Here is a 19,820-nt window from a genome sequence, read left to right on the forward strand (position 1 = left end):
CGTCTCCGGGGAAGCCCTGAAGCCAATGCGTGGAAATGTAAAGCATTGGGGTTTAAAATATTATTTCAGGAAAGATTTAGCATTGGAATGGCTGTAGAAATTAGTCTGAGAGTCTGTTCCCTTGCTCCTGGCCTGGGAGTTACATGAAGAAGGGCTGGGGATCCTGTAAACTTCACATTCTCACTACACTCAGATAGACTGCACCTGGCTAGGAAGCCGGCACTCTGAAATGGTGCTGCTCTGGCCTGTTCTTCTCTCCTCCACCACCACCTTCCCTGCAAGCACATAAAATAGATGGATTCAAGTAGGTAGCCACTTTGGTCTGAAGGAGCACAACAGAATCTAGCCAGCTTGGTGTAGTGCCGGGTTTGATTCCCCAGTACCTCCCCCACATGCAGCCAGCTGGGTGACCTTGGGCTGGCCACAGCACTGATAAAGCTGCTCTGACCGAGCCGTATCATCAGGGCTCTCTCAGCTTCATCCCCCTCACAGGGTGTCTGTGGTGGGGAGAGGAAGGGAAGGCGATTGGAAGCAGCTTTGAGACTCCTTTGGGGAGAGAAAAGCAGCATACAAGAGCCAACTCTTCTTCTGAGTCCGATAGTGCCTGTAAGCCACTACCTCACTACAAAGTATCTGCCATCTCTCGTTTTGCAGCCCCTTTCAACAAAATACCCTCTTTTTACAAATAGAGAGTACGGTCTTCTAATGTACACTAATAATCCAGTTTTGCACAGATTAGGGATGGGTCAAAAAGGGAGGTTAGTGAAGAGCATGACCAGGTGAGTCATGAAGAAGAGTTGAGATTTATACCCTGCTTTTCACTGCCCGAAAGGGTCTCAAAGTGGCTTACAGTCACCTTCCCTTCCTCTCCCTACAACAGACACCCTGTGAGGCAGACAAGGCTGAGAGAGCTCTGACAGAACTGCTCTATGAGAACAGCTCTAACAGGATTGTGACTAGCTCAAGGTCACCCAGGTGGCTGCACGTGGAAGAGCAGGAAATCAAACCCAGCTCACCAGATTAGAAGAAGAAGAAGAAGAGTTGGTTCTTATATGCCGCTTTTCCCTACCCGAAGGAGGCTCAAAGCGGCTTACAGTCGCCTTCACATTCCTCTCCCCACAACAGACACCCTGTGGGGTGGGTGAGGCTGAGAGAGCCCTGATATCACTGCTCGGTCAGAACAATTTTATCAGTGCCGTGGCGAGCCCAAGGTCACCCAGCTGGATGCATGTGGGGGAGCGCAGAATCGAACCCGGCTCGCCAGATTAGAAGTCCGCACTCCTAACCACTACACCAAACCACTACACCAAAGCTGCCACTCTTAACCATGACACCACGCTGTCTCATGAGAACCAAGAAAATTATACTATGCACAGTGGGGACTCCCCTGGCGTGACAGGTCTAGATGACCATCCCACATTGCCATATTCCACCCGGAATCGACGGATTCTTCTCTCCATTGGGCTGCAAAGGGCCACCTACTCAAGGCTGAAGAACAGAACACGGGGCGATGCAGGAGAAATGGACCATGCTGAGGCATCACTGCACACTTGATGCATGGCCAGCTGCCCACCATTTTGCAGATCCCGCAGCAATCCCCTGCTCAGACTGACGACACGGTCCGATACGGCCCCTTTCCTACCACGCTTTGCTGGACGCCCTGTTCCGCTGGCTGCCTGCCTGCCGTGGTTTTTACTTTGCAAAAATCTGTCCTGTCTGAGAAGCCGGGAAGGCGTTTTCCGTAGATTAAAGAGATGTCCTGAAAACAGAACAGTCTCACAGCACTCTTGGAGTGGAAATCACATGTCAGGGAAATCCAAACTGGGATCCTAACAACAGGGAGTGAGGGTTTCGCTGGAAGGAGGAGGAGAAGAGTGTTTCCTCCCCTCCCCACTACTTGAAGGAGTCCCAAAAAGGTTTACAAATACCTTTCCCTTCCTCTCCCCACAACAGATCCTTGAAGTAGGTGGGGTTGAGAGAGCTCTGAGAGAACTGCTCTGCAAGATGGGCTCTAAGAGAACTGATTAGAAGGGGTCCTATTTCCAGGCATATTCTGACAAGTCTTTTCCTTTCCGCCTGAAATGAATCCCTGGTTAAAGAAATCTCCAAAGCCATCTGCACAGGTAAACTAACCATCTATGTGATTCAGTGTCCCTTCCCCCATAGCTGCTGACCACAGGGCTCACAAGCTGGGAAAGGAAGCCCAGCATTCAGGGATACCCTGCCCCTGACCATGCAGGTTCCATTTAGCCATCGCACCTGAAACCCACGGATGGCCCCGGCTTCCAGTTCCCTCTTTCAAAATGTCACTACTACACCTGTTTTGTAGAGAAGGTGCTACACTTGATTTTTTAGGTAAAAAAAATAAGGTTAACACCCCCATCCCCCCCCTCTTTTCTTGCCATTAAGTTGCAGCTCATTTTCAGCCACTCTGCAGGGTATTCAAAGCAGGAGGTGCCACTGCCTGCCTCTACATAGAGACCCTGGACTTTGTGGATGGTCTCCCATCCAAATTCTCACCAGGGCAAGCCCTGCTTAACTCCCTCAAGCTACTCAGACCAGAACAAGGTGAGCTATGCAAGATGTCAACTGCAAAATAAAAGGGCAATATTGGGGAGGAGAGGAAATAAAGATTCTCTTCTTTTTTAAGTAGACTCCAGATTGGGGGAAAACCTGCAGTTCCTGATGCTGCATCAGCTTTCCCTGAACATTTTCACCTGCGGCCCACTCAATTAATCTTTAAGTAGCAGGTGAGGGCTGTTTCTATTTTTCTAGGCTTTCCTTGCTTCATGTGCCCAGAGGCTGTTTTTAAGATTGCCTTGTTTTAGCCTGGCCTTGCTTTAGTTTTGAAAGCCCCCTTTGGGATTGCCAGTAAATTCTCATAAATCTCTTACATGAAAGTCCTGCCTGCGATTCCTGGACAGTGGGACTATCACAAGCTTCCCATTAAAAAAAAACACATTACACAAAAGAGGGATAGAAAAATACATGAAACCTGCAGCACCTGTAAGATCACCAAAGTTTCAATCTGGAGAACCAGATTAAATCCCCCACTCTTCCAAATGCAGTTCTCCTAGAGCTGTTCTCACAGCAGTTCTCTTAGAGCTCTCCCAACCCCAATCTATCTCACAAAGTGTCTGTTGTGGAAAGAAGGGAATGGTGTTGGTAAGCTACCTTTGGTGGTGAAATTAGGGTATCTTCTTCTACTGCTACTACAACTACTACACCCCAAATTAAATTTTCTTACAGGAGCTTTCAAAATCCTCAGTGAGGTCATTAAGGTGATTAATGGCAAAGACAGCATGGCCTCCCAGAAAACACAGTGGGCAGACTTCTCTCCCACCATGTTATGAGCTCTGTTCTATTCCCCAAAGCCCCAAAATTGACTTGTGACAGATTCTTTGGCAGAAGTCAGCTTTGACCTGAGACACCTGGCTCCAGGGTGATGGATCAGCTGAGGATCCCAATTTACTTTTAAGTCAACCCAGCTAGCTGCAATTGGGCTCGTGAGAGGCAGACAGACCGGCTTCCTTAATGACCATCCCACAGGGTGGTGGGACCTGAGGAAAGCAGGGCTTAAGGAAAGCCAAGGCCTCTGTGGGATATAAGGCCATAGAGTTCACCATTCAAAGCAGCCAGTTTGCCCAGGGGAATTGACCTCTGGTGCTTGGTGAACCCTTATAATTCTGGGAGACCTCCAGATCCAGCAGTAAGAAACATGGCAATTGGCTCTACTGCACCCAAAACTTACTTGTGCTTCTTTTTCCATAACAAGATGCCAAAGGACTAAAAACTCCAAGAGAACCTTCCAACAGCCACCCATCTTGGCTCTTAACTGAAGTCAACTGTCTTGAGTCTCTCTTATTTAAAGGGCCTGTGAGCCAATTAGAATCCTGAGTACTCTGCCCAATCAGGGATCGACCTGATTAAGCCCGCCCTCTCCACTGTGTTTAAAGGGGACCTGGTCCAAGTGAGCTGTGCCAATAGGAGGCTGAAGGGATGGGCTCGTCAGTAAATTAGCTGGCTAATTATTGTGTCCTGCTTGTTTTTAATGTCTCCAGGTTAGTGAATGGAGAGAAGGATTCTCTGCTGAATTCCAGTTGCTTTTTATTCCCTGTTTTTGGCTGCCTGAAAGAGTCCTAAAGTGGCTCATGAACACATTTCCTTTCCTCTCTCCATAACAGATTCATTGTGAGGTAGGTGGGACTGAGAGAGCCCTGAGAGAACTGCTTTGTGAGAACAGCTCTAAGTAAACCTATTTTGGTTGGGGAAGGACCCCAGCAGCATCTAAATTCTAGACTCCGCCCTCCAGAGCAGCCATTTTCTCCAGGGGAACTGAACTGCAGAACCTGGAGGTGACTTGCAGTTCCAAGACATCTTCAGGTCCTACCTGGATCTGTGCTTAACAATGTTACAGCCTTCTAAGTCTTAATTTCAGCAAATTATGAAGGGTTTAATTCGGCTTACGCACTGTAAACTGGGAAGTGTTAAGCCTCTCTCCTTGTTCAGTTATTGTTAATGTGAAGAGGATGAACGTGTATTAACCTTTAACATATTAATGACTTGACTTGATTATGATTAGGAATCTTAATTTATTAATGACTCGATCGCAATCTCCTCCTTTCTTTTACCTAACAGATTTACTTCCTTTCGCGTGCCCCCCCCCCGATTTGGCTGGAACAGAGGCGCTAGAGGACAAAAGTCCAGCAGATCTGGTTTCAAATTCACATTTGGCTGACGGCTGGTGGCTTTGCTGTCACCGATAGAAACCCCCTCGGAACGCCTATCTCCGAGGCTCACCCTTAAGCAGTGAAAGGATCCCTATCAGACTCCTCTAAGGGGTCCCCGAGACAGCTGTCAATTCAGAAGAGCTGCAGAGACAAGACACAGTTGGGCAAGGGGGGGGGGAGATGTCAGTCCAGGATCCTCGTTCTTCGCCTCTCTGCTCCCCCCCGCCCTCCGAAGGCTCATTGAAAGAAAGGGTGCACAGTTCCAAGACGGGAAGAGGAGGGTTTATGGGGGAGAGAAAAGAAAGAGTGATGGACAAAAGAACCTTATCGAGCCTGCAGCTGTCATAGATCTTACAAAGCATGGCTTATAACAGGAGGTCTTCCTCGTACTTCATCAAAGCGCTTCTAATCTCTGCAGTGCTGTCAAACAGGACTCTGGTCTCAGATATATACACAGAGAGAGAGAGAGAGAAAGATGTTTCTATTTGAGCAAAGAAATCTTTGTTTTCAGATAGGGCATGCCTCTGCTGTGACAGACATCACCCCGGGAGAAGAAACCGCCTTCTGCATGCAAGCAAAGAGGGGATGCTTCTTTCAGGGAGCGCACTTTGTTTCGAGCTGATGTAGGTTCACGCCTCCTCTCAGAAGATGTGCAAGAGGAAGTGCTTGCGTGTCATTCAAGGGGTGAGCGTCCATGTGCATGCACGCTTCTTCCAAGTCACCTGTAAGGCCAGCAAAGTTCCATTCACGGGGTGAGCATTCATGCGCATGCACACTTCCTCTGACAAAGAGATGGTAATCATAGGGTTACATATATAAGGAGAGAGTAAATTGGCAGTCAGTTAGTAAGCAGCATCATGAAAATAGCCGCCAAATATGCAGCATAATGAAGATGTTTAACAGATTCAAGAGCCTTGTTTGAATAACTTGAGTTTACAATGGTTACCAGGTTAACAGTCCTTTGGGTTCAACTCCGGTTTGAAAACCGTAATAGAGGGAATAAAAAAAGTTCAGGGATACAGCTTAGTTGGTCTTAAATGTGCCACTGGGACTCAAAATTTGGTCTGCTACATCAGCCCAACATGGTGACCCACCTGAATCCATCTCCTTGCTTGGTATTTATGAGCCTGAGGTCCAACTTGCACAAACCCTGGGCCCTGGAGCCAGTGAATCTGATGCGTATATACAAAAACTTTTTTGTATTGCATTGGGGAGGAAAGCTATGGCAAATCTAGTTGTTGTTGTTAGGTGCGAAGTCAAGTCCGACATATCACGACCCAATGGACAATGATCCTCCAGGCCTTCCTGTCCTCTACCATTCCCTGGAGTTTGCACCTACTGCTTCAGTGACTCCATCCAGCCACCTCATTCTCTGTCGTCCCCTTCTTCTTTTGCCCTCGATTACTCCCAGCATTAGGCTCTTCTCCAGGGAGTCCTTCCTTCTCATGAGGTGGCCAAAGTATTTGAGTTTCATCTTCAGGTTCTGGCCTTCTAAGGAGCAGTCTGGGCTGATCTCCTCTAAGACTGACCGGTTTGTTCGCCTTGCAGTCCAAGGGACTCACAAGAGTCTTCTCCAGGGCAAATCCAGACAGCATCCTAAAAAGCAGAGACATCACCCTGCCAACAAAAGTGCGTCTAGTCAAGGCTATGGTCTTCCCAGTTGCAATGTATGGCTGTGAAAGTTGGACCATAAGGAAGGCCAAGCGTCAAAGAATTGAGGCTTTTGAACTCTGGTGCTTTATTTCAGAATGTTATTTCATACGACGGTTCTGACTGCGGTGGTGAGTATGCTCCTACATCTAACCATCTTGTTATCCACGTGGGTACACTAGTTCATATTTAAAGAATGTATATAAATATTTAGAAAAATACTTGCACCAAGGAAGGTTGGCTGATCAAAACGTCCGCAATTCCTTTTCCAACCCAAACAAAGAATCTCCAAGCAAACAAGCCTTGATTTTCATTTTGAATAAGGCTCTTCAAGCACATTATACAAATTGAAGTTATGTATTGACTTTATTCCATTGTTAGCAGATTGAATCTGGTCCATTAGGCAGGACTTTTTCTGTATAATATCTGAACATGTACTCTACTGTAGTCACAAACAGCCATGTGTGATAAAAGCCACGTGAAGGCACGGCTGCCTTAAGAGCTGTTAAAGAACACACAAAGATAAGCATCGGAAGCTGCTTGATACCTCTGGACCAGGGGTAGTCAACCTGTGGTCCTCCAGATGTTCATGGACTACAATTCCCACGAGCCCCCTGCCAGCAAACGCTGGCAGGGGGCTCATGGGAATTGTAGTCCATGAACATCTGGAGGACCACAGGTTGACGACCCCTGCACTGGACCACTGGTCTTTTTAGCTCAGTCATCTCCCATGCAGTTTTTCCCCCTACCATCTGCTACCTGAAAGCCTTCGGCAGGGATGTACCTGCTTCTTGAAAGAGTTAAAGTAACTAACGAGTAACTTGCGAGAAAAATCACGGGGTGCGTAGTTCCTTGCATCTGTCTTCTTTCAACGGCTTGCGAGCAAGCTGATGCCAAAATGCAACCGGGCCCTATCTGAAATTTGATTGCATTCCAAATGATGTAATTTTTCGGAAGGGGGAAGGAATGGGCGGCGGGAGCCGATAACAAGAATGAATGGAAACAGATCTGTGGATGCCACGAAAAAAAATGGTGAAATTCAGCTTGGAGCATAGATTGAAATCCTGCCTTTTAAAAAAAAAACGTGCTGCTCCCCCTATCTTTCTGATTTGGAGGGGGAAGTCTATTTTACTCTCCGTCTGGTGAGGTGGATTGTTTGGCATCGACTCTGTAGTGGGAAATTTCTCCTGAAATGTAATACTAACACTTTCATTGGGGGAAAGTTATCCTTTACTTTCAGGGCAGAATACGGAAGCGCTGGCCGTCTGTAAGGTGTGATGTGCATGTCAGACTCACTACTACAAGGTGTAGTGATGGCCACTCAGATGGCTTTAAGAAGGAACTAGACAAATCTCTGACAGGACGTAAGAGCATCAGAAGAGGCCAGCTGGATCAGACCAATGGTCTGTCTAGTCCACCATCCTGTCTCACTCAAGGGTCAACCAGTTCCCCTGGAGGGACAACAACAGGGCAAAGAGGCTGAGGCCTTCATAAGAACATTAGAAGAACCCTGATAGATCAGACCAGGGGTCACACAGTGGCCAGATAGTTCCTCCAGAGGTCCAACAACAGGGCAGAGAAGCCAAGGCCTTCATAAGAACCTAAGAAGAGCCCTGCTGGGTCAGACCAGTGGTCCATCCAGTCCAGCATCCTGTCTCACACGGTGTCCAACCAGTTCCTCTGGAGGGCCAACAACAGGGCACAGAGGCTGAAGTCTTGTCCTGATCGTGCCTCCTGGCACTGGGATCCTGAGGTTGATTGCCTCTGAATGTGGAGTAAATTCTGAGCGGAAGGCAACGTCAATGAAATCCATCGCTGGGAATAAGCCGGGCGGGAACTCTGTTCATGTTGGGAAAACGCCAGCTAACTAAGCCCAAGCAGAGAGCCGAAGTGGGGCTGGCAGAACTTCCCCAGTACAATGGCTGGTCCAGCTCGGTTCTGCTCCAAGGTTGGGAGAAGGAAAACGTGGCGCCGAATCCTCTGGCTGCTAAAGATGGTGAAGGATAGCCGTGGAGAAGAGCTGGATTTTCATAGCCCACTTTTGACTCCCCAAAGGAGCCCCAAAGCGGCTTCCAAACCCCATTCCCTTCCTGTCCTGCGAGGTAGGTGAGACCGAGAGAGCTCTAAGAAAACTGCTCTGTGAGAAGAGCTCTAAGAGAACTGTGAGCAGCCCACTCAGCTAGCTGCATGTTCAAGAGTGAGGAATTGAACTCAGCTCTCCGGGTTAGAAGCTGCCGCTCTTAACCCCTACACCAAGCTGGCTCTCTAGGAGGCTGCGTTACAGGCAGTCTTATAATAACTGTATCCCAAAATCCAGGTATTTCCAAGCAAACCGACAGAAAAATCAGCCACTGGTGGGAGATGGCATTCTCTCCAAGAATACTGCCTGAGTACACACCCTGCATGTATTTTCCGCCTGTACCTTGGCTGGCCCTACAGCAATGTTCTTTGCTGTGCAAATATTGTTAAATCAGGATCAGGATGCAACAGGCTGATGTTGTCTCTCCAGCCTACATGAAAATGGAGTAGGGGGCTTGAGCTATCCATGGTGGAGTTCCATCCCCCCCTAGTGCCTGTTGCAGGCAAGGAGGAATCACAGAGCTGTTTGTGTCCCCCTGAAGGGATCTGTAAACGCTGGCATAATTTTATAAACTTCTATCCCTTTCCCCCTTAGTCATCTCTCTTCTAAACTGAAAGGTCCCAGCTTTTCCTTCTTGGGGAGGTGTTCCCACCCCTTCATCTTCTTGATTGCTCTCCTCTGCACTTTCCCCTGCTCGGTAATGCCCTTGCGACTTTGTAATATTTTGAAAGAAGAGATGGTTTTTATACCCTGCTTTTCACTACCCAAAGGAGTCTCATAGTGGCTTACATTCACCTTCCTTTCCTCTCCCCACAACAGACACCCTGCGAGGTAGATGGGGCTGAGTGCTCTGCAAGAACTGCTCTGCGAGAACAGCTCAGACAGGACTGCGACTAGCCCAAGGGTACCCAGCTGGCTGCTGGTGGAGGAGGGGCCGGGGGTTGAACCTGGCTCTCTGGATTAGACGCCACTGCTCTTACCACATTGGATCTCCCTCCTGATAAGCAGATGTACTTCCTCCCCCTTCCAAAACTGCTCCTGCAAATTGTGGTTAAATGTTAATAAAGGTAAAGGTAAAGGTCTCCCCTGTGCAAGCACCAGGTCATGTCTGACCCTTGGGGTGACGCCCTCCAGCGTTTTCATGGCAGACTCAGTACGGGGTGGTTTGCCAGTGCCTTCCCCAGTCATGACCATTTACCCCCCAGCAAGCTGGGTACTCATTTTACCAACCTCGGAAGGATGGAAGGCTGAGTTGACCTTGAGCCGGCTGCTCCCAGCCTCATGGGCAAAGCTTTCAGACGGCTGCCTTACCACTCTGCGCCACAAGAGGCTCTTCAAAAAAGTCTTTACATAATAACAAAACCTTCTCTGAGAGAGTGCATTCAACGGCCCCATTGATCAGTGCAGAGCAGTCAGAGGTTACTTGCAAAAGGACAGACTTATTTCCCCGAAAGCCAACTTGACACCCAATATCCCATTCCCGACAGGCAGTTACGGGGGCATGTCCTCAGCTCACGTGGGGCGGCACGGAAGAAAACAGGCCTAGCGGTAGCTTTGTATTGAAAACGTGACACCCCCCCCCCCCAATATCCCCCAGACAGTGTGGAAAAGGTTCAAAGGTGAGAGGAGTCAAAGTCACTGAGTTCACCCTTTCTCTTAATGCCAATTAAGCGGAACTCCCGGCTGTTTTACACTTTCAAACCATCGATCCACTGCCGCAGAGCGGCCCAAAGGACCAGGGGCCACATCAAACGGCTGATGAGAATATCTCATAGGGTTGCCAGCCTCCAGGCAGGACCTGGAGGTCTCTCAGAATTACAATTGAGGTCCAGACCATAGAGGTTACTTTCCTGGGGGGAGGGGCTCCTCTATGATATTATACTCCATTGAGGTCCCTCCCCTCCCTAGAAACCATCCTCAACAGACCCCACCCTCAAAATCTCCTGGGATTTCCTAATTTGCCGTTGGCAGCCCTGTCTGTGATCATTAGATCATTGCACAGTTGCTAGTTTCTTGTCTTTTTGGGGCCACTTATCTTTTCCTGCCACATTTAACTGACATCAAATGTCCCCTAGGGCAGGGGTAGTCAACCTGTGGTCCTCCAGATGTCCATGGACAATTCCCATGAGCCCCAGCCAGCAAATGCTGGGAATTGTAGTCCATGGACATCTGGAGGACCACAGATTGAATACCCCTGCCCTTGAGGTGATATTTATTCTGCTGGAGAAACAAACATTCCCTGTGCCGCTTCTGGGGACCATCCAGGAATGCACTGGGGATGGGGGGGGGAGAGAAAATTAAAGAAAACACCTCCGCACCGAGGTCTCAGGTTGAACTGAGGCCTTCAAAAGTCGATCTTTACGAAATGACGGAGGTGCCAGAAATTGCCTTGCACTGCTACCCAACCTCTTGGTCCTTCTCCAGGGTCTCCAGCTGAGGTCTTTCCCACCCCGAATCTGTTTTACTGGAGATGCCAGGGATTGAACCGACGACCATCAGGCTCCTGCGTCTTCTTGAGTCTCAAATACTTGGCCTGAACACTTTCATACTATGCTGGTTTGCCCCCACTTAATCCGGGGGGGGGGGGGGTTGATCAGGAAAGTGGGCACTGAATCCTTGCCCAAGAATGTAAAATGAAGGGCGGATGCAGAGCAAATAGAGGGTAAGGTGGTCTTTCTGCACCCCCTACTGGCTCCTGTGAGGATTGCTTTAGAATGTTGCTGCTGTGATTGATTTTCCAGGCAAGGGGGCCAAAGGCTCTTAGAGCAGTGGTCCCCAGCCTTTTTATCACCGGGGACCACTCAATGCTTGACAATTTTACTGAGGCCCGGTGGGGGGGGGGTAGTTTACTCCTCTGCTCTCAACCACTGCCCTAACGCTCTCTGATCGCTACGGTAATGTCTAAACATCCCTTCAAAATAAGATACAGACATGCCACAACAAGGAACATAAGGAACATTTTATTTTCATGGAAATTTTAACTCCTGACAATGACAGATCAATGGGAACCCTGAGCTTGTTTCTCTGCAATGAGATAGTCCCATCTGGGAGTGATGGGAGAGAAGGACACCCGAAGTGTGTTGTAAAGGGCTGGGGGGGATGAAGTAAAGGGCCGGGGGGAAGGGGGGAGAAGGCGCCTTTTGCGGCCCACCTCCAATTAGTCGACGGACCACATGTGGTCCACCGCCCACAGGTTGGGGATCGCTATCTTAGAGGACATACAAGCTCAAGAGTTGCCAAACTGTGGCTCTCTAGATGTCCACGGACTAAAATTCCCAGGAGACCCTGCCTACATGTACCCACATATGTGGGTTTTGAAGGACACAAGGAAAGCTTAGTACATTATCCCCCCCCTCCATTTCCTCCAAAGGAGCCCAGGGCAACATCTGTAGGTCATTGAATCACAGAATCGTACAGTTGGAAGGGGTACCTCCATGGTCATCTAGTCCAGCCCCTTGCACAATGCAGGAAATTCACAACGACTTGCCCACCCACAATGACCCCAATTCCATGCCCAAGTGATCCCTCCACCAAAGGTCTCCCTTCCCCTTTTTATCATCGCAACATCCTTGTGAAGCAAACTGGATGCAGAGAGTACGGCAGGCGGAAGGCACCAAAATAAGGAATGAGGATGGGAACCAGGGAGAGATCACAGAATCCTAGAGTTGGAAGGGGCCGTAGAGGCCATCCAATCCAATCCCCTGTTCCATGCAGGATCAGCCTACATCATCCATTATAATTATCTGTCCAGCCGCTGCTTAAAGACAACCAGTGTGGGGGGGGGGGCACACAGGTCATCTAGTCCCACTCCCCTGCTCAGTGCAGGATCAGCCTCAAGCATCCAGGAGAAGGATCTGTCCAGCCGCTGCTTGAAGACCGCCAGTGAGGGGGAGCTCCCCACCTCCTTGGGCAGCCAATTCTACTACTGTACTATTCAGACGATGAAAAATTTATGAAGAAATTTCTTCCCTCTGCCTCCCACAACGCACGGAGTCCATGCGATCCGGCCCTTCAATGCCTGATTAAATCAAACTAGATCGCCTATTAAAAATCAATTGTCAGCCAGCGATGCGATGCCCAGAAAGAGAGGATGCCTTTTTGAAGGGGCGTCCCCTTGAGTTCTGTGCCATGCCCTCCCCCTGGCATGAATTGATGGAAATGGAAGTACTGCTCCTTGGTTTGCGAGTCGGCCCGAGCACTGTTCCGAAGGCACGGGGCCTGCTGCTTAAGGGGTTTCTCCGCACGGATGAGATTCAGACACTTCCTGAACACAGCCAGAAATGGAGTCGTGGCAGAACGCACCTGGTGAAATTTTTATGAAAGCCCCAGGCTAAAAAAGAACGCTTCAGAAAAGTGTGCTGCTAATGCTTTCCAAGGAAAACAAGAGTTTTCACCGGAGGCATGGCTAGGTTTGGCTGGTACATGCACATCTGCATGAAAATGTTGTATGGTGTGTTTCAAAAAAAATACAAACCCATCATCAAAATTTAACCACATCATATAATCAGCCAGCTGGGAGTTGCGGATATAAATCAGTGTTCAAGCAGCACATGTGTGGCTTCTCCCCTGTGGTGTGCCCAAGGAACCTTGGGAATTGTAGTCTAGGGAAGGCACTGAAGAGTCTCTCTTCGAAATTCCCCTCCCAACTCACACAACTGCAGTTAAATCCCTCTCTAAAAATGTGGGAACCCCATGCTACTGGAATATTTGTATCAGGTTCAGGAGAAGAAGGATGGAAGACCGCCAAGGAAGTAATAGAATGATGGAATTGGAAGGGACCTAAAGGGTCATCTAGTCCAACCCCCTGCACAATGCAGGAACTCCAGGGTTGCTATGCAGTGGCAGGCAGCAGCAAACCACCTCTGTCCATCTCTTGGCCTTGAAAACCCTATGGAGTTTCCATGCCAGGCAGGATCTGTTGCCTTTTCCCCACTACCAGAAGAAGAAATGGATTATTCTAAGCTACCTTTTTTGGCACTGCTTTAAGACCTCTGCTTTTTGCCAGAAGAAGAGTTGGTTTTTATACCCCACTTTTCTCTGCCTTAAGGAGTCTCAAAGCAGCTTCCCTTCCTTTCCCCAGAACAGGCACATTGTGAGGGAAGTGGGTCTGGGAGCTCTGAGAGAACTGTGACAGGCTCAAGGTCACCCAGCAGGTCTCATGTGTCTCAAAGTGGCTTCCAATAGCCTTCCCTTCCTCTCCCCTCAACAGGCATCTTGTGCTGCAGGTGGGGCTGAGAGAGCTCTGAGAGTGCAGCTGGCCTAAGATCACCTAGCAGACATTGTGTATCAAAGCAACTTCCAATTACCTTCCCTTCCTCACCCCACAACAGGTGCCTTTGTGAGGCATGTGGGGCTGAGAGCTCTGGGAGAACTGTGACTGGCTCAAGGTCACCCTGTAGGAATCATGTCTCTCAAAGCCGCTTCCAATCTCCTTCCCTCCCTGTCCCCACAACAGGCACCTCATGAGGGAGGAGGGACTGAGAGCTCTGAAAGAACAATGACTGGCCCAAGGTCACTCAGCAGGTTTCCTGTGGAGGAAGAGCAGGGAGGTTTCGAGTGTACCACTCTTAACCACTGCACCATGCTGGCTTTATAGATCTGTTTGTGTGCAGGTGTATGTCTAGATCTAAAACATGCATCATTTATATACATTTTGCAGCGTGCTGATTTATCGATGCCCTAATAACGCTGATAAATCTGAGCCAGCCAACGGGGGGGAAAGTGTGAAAATTGAGAGTTCCAAGTTGGATTTGCCTGAGAAAGAAGAGCTGTCAGAGCAGAGTAGAGGGATGAGACAGTTTTCCATTTGCCCTTTTAAAAAACACAGCAACCGAACCATCCTAGGGCAATATATTTGGCTGCAATTCTCCTTTCGAGCTGCAAGGCGAAAAACTTGGAAACGGCACACAGAAGGAGTGTGCATAACTAATGCACAGATAAGGAGGGCAAGTTACCTACACGAGACCTTTGGGATGAGGCCGGGTCCGACAGTTCTGCGCGAGCCGCAGGAACGGGGCCGTTCCCTTCGAAGCAAATCCCGATTAGCCAGAAGTAAATGCATTAGCCACAATCCACTTGGGGTCATTCGCTCATCCAGTTCCCCGTATGGCCTGAACGACAGCGCTGAGTCTGTTTTAGCAAGTTCCTTCTGTCCTGTTCCCGATTAATAAAACATGTATTTACTCGCCGTATAAAGCACGCGGCTGGCTTAAAATAGCTTTGAGGCAAACAAAACCCTGGTCAGCAAGCGAGAGAGCTCGACTTGCCGTCAGCCGTTGGTCATAAAAGATGCCAATGAATCAGTGCGGCTTAAGGAAGCTGTGAAGCTCAGGGGGTCTTCTTCAGACCTGCCAGGAGCAAGGCAGTGCTCCCAGCGTTGCCCCCCCCCCCAAAGAGAAATCATGCCATGGCTCTTCAAAGCACCTTGTGTGAGAATGGCAGATAGGAGATCCCTGGAGAGAGACACTAAGTGGCAGCCAGCTTATCTTGACTCCGTAGGGCAGCGGTGGCCAAACTGTGGCTCTCCAGATGTCCAGCACACACATGGGAATTGTAGTCCACGGAGGACGTGGGAAAGGGAGGAGCCTTGGGCGGGTGTGTCCGCATGTTCTGCACCATTGCGCCACTGCTGGGGTTTCTCGACGCTTGAGGAACATTTCAGGGGGTTCTCAGTGGTGAAAAACTTGAGAAAGGCTGGCCTTAAGCAAAAAGAAAATTTGGACTTGTGGTTCAGCATAACGGAGCGGCCGGGAACTGCTCTATCAGACCTTTAAAGAAAGGGGGAGGGGAGATTCTGTAGAAACAAAGATCTGAACAAGTATCGTCTTAGGGCCACAGGGCTGGACGACAAGCAGTCTTCCCCTCACTGCAGAGGGTGGGCCACGGCAGGGGCGGTTTCACCGGCTTTTACGCATTCCGAAATTGCCGCCTGCTCCTTTCCCCTCCCTGGATCCCTGTTTGCTGGAGGCAAGGAATGCATTAAAGGGATAAAAACAGCCCCGCGAAGGCACCGCGATGGATGGGGAGAGGCAGATTCCTTCAGGATGTATTCGCCTCAAGTTCTGCGTCGCTCAGCACTCCTCGCTGCCTCTCTTAGCAATTACTAAGTGCTAATAAGAAGAGATCATTATGTTGCCACGTTATCCCTTAACTGCTCAGCCCCCCCCCCCCCACACACACACACACTTTCTCTGGAAACAGAGTGGTTTCTGCAACAGTATGTAACCCCCAGTTGCCAACCGGCACTCAGGAACAAAACTGCAGCCAAAGAGTAGCCCAAATGAAATCCAGGGTAAAATCCTGCTTGGCCGGAAGGACAAAATCCAATCACATCCCAGGGATTCCATGTGCTCCTAAATTGTGCCAGCCCCACTTCTGCATTTTAGCGTTACATCACATTAAACTTGTGGTCTCACTTCCTCAGTGGTGATTGGCTGAGGCTTGTGGTCTCACTTCCTGTCTCAGTGTTGATTGGCTGATGCATGTGGTCTCACTTCCTGTCTCAGTTTTGATTGGCTGAGGCTTGTGGCATCACTTCCTGTCTCAGTGGTGATTGGCCCTGGACAGTTTCTTGTTTTTAGATACCTTTCCAAATAGATGTTTCAGCTTCCTATATCATTGCCCCCGGGCGTTAATCCTATGCCGGAGTTTTCACTAATGGTAGCTTATTTCCATTGTGTTTTGGCCGCTGAATGATGATGGCAGTTTCATTTGCATGCCATTTTGTAGTCAGCAAAAAGGGGCATGTGTTCCCTTGCCAGCAATTGCAATCACCCTGCATCATGGGATTTGTCATTTCCAGGACCACAAAAGCCATGCTGCAGGCCGAGTGCGATCCCAGGAGAGCAGTGGCAGCGCTCCAAGCGCCTGACTGGAAGGCGTGTGGTGCTGCATCCTTGTCTTGAAACTCTGTGAGCCCGAGTCCAGATGGTAGCATATAAAACCCCATGCGTAAAACGCATGAGAACCTTTGGCAGGTGAGAAGAGAGCATGGCATAAATGAGAGCAGATGGAAACGGCTGAACCAAGTCTATTCTGCACGGAAATCCAGGACCCTTAAAAAAAAGAAATGGCTCTTAAGACTGAACATTATCTTGTGGTTTTCAGGATAAACCCCGTGGATAATTAATACGCAGATTTAATTCATAAATATGAATTTGTTCTTAGGAATGCAATAATATCTCAAGTGTGCAGGTTAGGAGTCACTGATGTTGGGGGGAGGTGGTCTAAATGCCAGGAAATGAGAAGCTGCTACTGTCAAAAGCCCAGAAAGCTCTGCTCACTGACCCCTCGATCCAGATGACCCTGCCTCTGAGCGTATCACTTAATACAGTTGATCCTACGTAGCCACGGCTCTTCAGGGTCTCAAGCGCAGAAAGACCTCCCCTGTCGGCTCTGTTCCTTTGAAGAAGAATGACAGGTGTCAAATCAGGGGCCTTTTGCGTGCCCTTAATGGTAAAGACCATGTCCCTTCCCCTTAACAGGGCATCAGAATTTCCAGCACTACCTTTAGGGTCATTTCTTAGCATCTGAGGGCCAGCGTGCTGTAGTGGCTAAAGAGCGTTGGACTCTGAGCTGGAGAACCGGGTTTTCTTCCCCACCTACTGGGAGGCCTTGAGCTGGTCACAGTTCTCACCGAACTCCCTGCAGAGCAGTTCTCATTGAGCTCTCTCACCCCACCTACCTCATTGTGGGGGGGAGGAAGGGAAAGGTATTCTTCATAAGCTGCTTTGGGACTACTTTGGGTTGTAATAAGTGTGGTATTAAAAAACCAGCTCTTCTCTGCCTTGGAGTTGATATACGCATCAACCTTTCCTTGCATAGTTGACTTAATAGTTTAGGTGCATCAAAGCCAATCCAGACTATATGGGACTGTCTTCATTTAAAGGGAGAGCCCTGGGGATGGGCAGGGGACCATTAATCAAATCGTCTTTCCTGAAGTGCCTCATCCTTGGAGGTGTCCGGGGGACTTCTCACACTGAGGGACCCTCGCCCTCTTAGACCAATATGCCTAATTCTGGTAGAAGCACCAGCTCTTGGTATAAAGAGATGATGGCACCTCCTTGGGGTCCACCAGGGGTAGTCAACCTGTGGTCCTCCAGATGTCCATGGACTACAATTCCAACGAGCCCCTGGCAGGGGCTCGTTGGAATTGTAGTCCATGGACATCTGGAGGACCACAGGTTGACTACCCCTGCAGAGACGAAGCTGGTGGTGAAGCTCAACCCCACTCCACAAAGCCAAAAGAAGAGCAGGGGGAAGTCTGGCAAAGACTGTGAATATGCCCCCCCCCTGCAAAAAATATCTGAGCTAAGATGATCTACGGGCACAAGGATGAAAATGTCAGAAAATGTCACTCCAAATCACAGTGTTGCTCGGCCATGTCTTCCGCCTTTCTCTTCTAGACTTTGGTTCCACCAAAGACATCTTGTTCCTTCTGGCGTCTCCAGCTTTGGTTCCACCGCCTCTAAAGATGCAGTCCACACACTGGCCCTCGATTCAACAAGTCTACCTTTTGCGTAATTAGATAAATTGCACAGACGCGAAATATACCTACAGAAGAATGGAAGGTACTGAATTTTATTCTGAAATGCTACGTTTCCATTCTTTTTAAAACCGCTCTGCAGACTATCCAGCTAATTCTAGCAGCTAAAGCAGAGTTTCAACTACTAGGCAGGCTCATTTTTCCCGCTTGCTGGCCATCGAAACCATTTATCTAAATCAGCAGGCTGATACAGTGGCCCCGCTTATTATAAAAACATATCACAGGAAATTTATTGCTTGCTAGAGGAACGTATAGAATCATAGAACCATAGAGTTGGAAGGGGCCATACAGGCCATCTAGTCCAATGCCCTGCTCAATGCAGGATCAGCCCAAACAGCCCTGGTTCCCTCCCCCCAATTATTTCCCCCACAACGGAAAGCTTTTGGAACCACACAAAACGGTGAGGGAACTTATACCAAAGACCTACTCAAAATTCTGCTTCGTGCCGAGAAAAAGGAACGGAAGACTTCTAAATAATACAGTAAATTCTGTGTCTCGCACAACAGCTGATGTCTAATCCACTCCGGTGACCTTTGATGTACCTTCCCGGGCTCTACGTCGGGAGCCGATCCCAGCTGCCCGACTTGAGTTGATTCCATTCCAGATGGCTCTGAAGTTTTCGGCTGATTGCCGTCTTTCGAGCTCATTAGCGCACGATGCGTTCCGTCAGATGACGGAACCCCGTCAAGAGAACATCTGGGGAGATGCGCAAGTGTCTTGTTAACGGTTTTCTCCTTCTCCGCACGCAGGACTTCAATGGCTCCTTGACGGTATGGTTGCCGCTCAGAAAGCAGAATTAGTTAGCAAACTTTGGTCTGGAAACGCTATTGACCCTAAACGGCTCCGTTTAGGAGAGCACGGCCGCACTTTCCGGTTTATTAACTTTGCAAGGGCTATCGGTTGGAGTTGTCGTCCCGAGAAACCGAGAGCTGAATAATATCGGGAAATGATCAGGAAGGCCTTGAGTTAATGTTCTGGGAGAGGGTTAGAGATCCGTTCCTGAATACATAAGGATAAGCAGGGCAGTAAATAGACAGGGAACAGCCATGGCGCAGTACAGCCATGGCGCAGGAGCACACGGGCTGCATACTAGTTCAGCTTCTGGCATCTCCAGGGGTTATTCGGGAAGAATTCTCCTTAATTGAGGCTTGGGTAAGGCCTCCAGTGTTAGAATCTGCAAGTTCTGTTCTGTGCATGATCCAGAAGCATTAAAAGAATATCCTCCAGGGGGCATCGGAGGAGATGTGTATTTAGCATAGTTAGAATAGGAAGTTCCTGGAATTTTTTTTCCGAGTACTCTTCTCCCTGATTGACTCTTTGGAGGCTTCCTGCTCCTTTGAACTCTCCCCCTCCCTGCTTGTCTCCATGTGGTCCTTGCATGTGTCAATATTTATTGGATCTGTGCAATAAAGCACGGTTAGTATAGATGTTTATGAATCTTAAATGCGCGCATGAATAGTAATTATACTCCACTGAGGTCCCGCCCTCTCGCAAATCCCGCCCCCTCCTGGCTCCACCCCCCCAAATACCCCCCCCTTTGCACCTCATGATGACGTGAACTGTCCTGACACAACTGTGAGCAAGTCGCCGGCGTTGTCGCGGTTTTACAGCGACCTGACCGGGAAGCATCTCCGAAAGAGATCATCGCTGACATGTTTCCCCTGACCTTTGGGGGGACCGTAAATCAGCCTTTATTCCGCATTGATCATTCCTAATTGCCTAATCCATCTCGGGCAGGAAAAGTCTGACCCGCTTTATTATAATTCATACACATCAGAGAGGGCACCCCGGCTGAAAGGCCCCGGCCAATCAATTA

At 49.0% G+C, this 19,820-nt stretch overlaps 1 protein-coding gene across 2 annotated transcripts in view; it reads right to left on the reverse strand.

The window, feature by feature from the left end:
- TMEM132D (transmembrane protein 132D) overlaps positions 1-19,820 on the reverse strand; it is a 304,697-nt gene that overhangs the window by 275,184 nt on the left and 9,693 nt on the right. Inside the window, exon 1 of one of the 2 annotated variants that reach the window (XM_077309303.1) lies at positions 3,752-3,829. The exons of the other annotated variant lie outside the window; for it this stretch is intronic. The gene's annotated coding sequence lies outside the window, so the exon portion shown is untranslated. Of the gene's footprint in view, positions 1-3,751; positions 3,830-19,820 lie in introns of those variants that run through there. 2 annotated transcript variants of the gene reach the window in all.

The sequence above is a fragment of the Paroedura picta genome, chromosome 13, assembly GCF_049243985.1.
Source record: "Paroedura picta isolate Pp20150507F chromosome 13, Ppicta_v3.0, whole genome shotgun sequence".
NCBI lineage: Eukaryota > Metazoa > Chordata > Lepidosauria > Squamata > Gekkonidae > Paroedura > Paroedura picta.